The following is a 1,820-nucleotide window of genomic DNA, read 5'->3' as shown; positions in this document are numbered from 1 at the left end:
CCAGCAGCAAACCACGGAACTGAGAACTGGACCCCCATTGAAAGAATCAGAGAAAGGACTGAAAGAGCTTGAAGTGCCTCGAGACCCCATATGAACAACAATGCCAAGCAACCAGAGCTTCCAGGGACTAAGTCACTACCCAAAGACTATACATGGATTGACCCTGGGCTTCAACTCCATAGGTAGCAATGAATAGCCTAGTAATGGCACCAGTGGAAGGGGAAGCCCTTGGTCCTGCCAAGAGTGAGCCCCCGAGTGAACGTGATTGTTGTGGAGATGGTGGTAAGGGGAGGAGAATGGGGAGGGGAACACCCATATGGAAGGGGAGGGGTAGGGGCTAGGGGGATGTTTGCTTGGAAACCGGGAAAGGTAATAACAATTGAATTGTAAATAAGAAAGAACCATTTTATTAAAGATGGAGAAAGAAAAAAAAGAAAAGAAAAAGAAAAAAGTACAAAAAATAAATAAAAATCTACATTTTTACTTTCTTAATGATCAAGATAAAATAGCAATCAATTTTGTTACTATACTTTTCTTTTCTACTTTAAATATAGGGTATTAAAGAAAAGAAGAGTGCTGTATTGTATTAGTCAGGGTTCTCTAGAGTTATTGAACTTATGGTATGTCTGTACATGCTAGGGAAATTTACTGTAATGACTTCCAGTTTGCAGTCCAACTAATGGAACAATGGACAACTGTGAATGAGAAGTCTAAAAATCTCTTGTTTGTTCAGTCTCAGAAAGCTAGTTGCTTCACTTGGTCTTCTTTATGAACTGGACTCTCAAAAAAGTAGGTTCTACTAGATGTGCTGGCCAGAAACTGCCATCAGGCAAAGAAGTGTGAGTCTTCCTTCTTCCAATGATCTTATGTAGACCCGCACAGAAGATCTGGCCCAGATTGAAGATTTGTAACACCCCACCTGGATGTGCAAGTTACTTGGTCATAGGCTGACCTTTAACTCAGAGATCTGTTTGCCTGAGTATCCTGAGATTAAAGGTGTATACTATGCTACCTGGATATAAACTTTTCTTGGCCACAGTGTCTCACTATTTTCATGTCAAGATCCAAGTCAGAAGCCAGTGTCTTCCAGCCTCAAGATCTAGGTCACAGATATGCTCTCTATTTGTGAATTATGTTTTATTCCAGATGTAGTTAAGTTGACAACCAGGAAGAGCCATTGCATGTGTTAAAATTATTAAATAATACACAAGAAGAATTCATTTGTGAAGAAAGTATCTACTCACTAGCGATTTCTCCTCATCAGTGCTTTTATGATTTGTCCATCATAAGATTCATGGCTGTAGTCACAATCAAAACACTGTATATTCTCACTTGTCTCAGGAGCTAGATAAAACTAAAAAGCAATTCTTTTGGCATCAATTGTGTCAACATTTGGAATTTATCAATAGTCCATTCCTCAAGGAGATTTAGGCTCAAAAATGGCCCAGGCTTGTGATGTGGGAAAAAGGAAAAAAAGGGGGAAAAGGCCGTTGGATGTTTGTTAAAGGTCGTAACATGCTTTCTCTTAACTCTTAATCTATATTACATTTTTATGAATGTGTGTTCACAAAAAGGACTACAAGCCTCACAGGATCAAATCCACAATATTTTTTCAATAAGATTAATCTGTCATTTGAAATATTTGGAATTACTGTAATTGTGGTAAATTCAAGCCACTTAAAAAAATCAATTTTTTTTTTTAGTTTCCCAAACAAAACTCTGATGAACAAAAATTATAAAAGACAGTTTAAATTTGAAGCAATTCATCTATGATGGAAAAGCTACAACAGTCAGTGCTCCTAAATGGTAAAACAGAGAGT

Source organism: Rattus norvegicus, chromosome 8, assembly GCF_021556685.1.
Source record: "Rattus norvegicus strain SHRSP/BbbUtx chromosome 8, alternate assembly SHRSP_T2T, whole genome shotgun sequence".
Lineage (NCBI taxonomy): Eukaryota > Metazoa > Chordata > Mammalia > Rodentia > Muridae > Rattus > Rattus norvegicus.
This window is presented reverse-complemented; position numbering follows the sequence as displayed.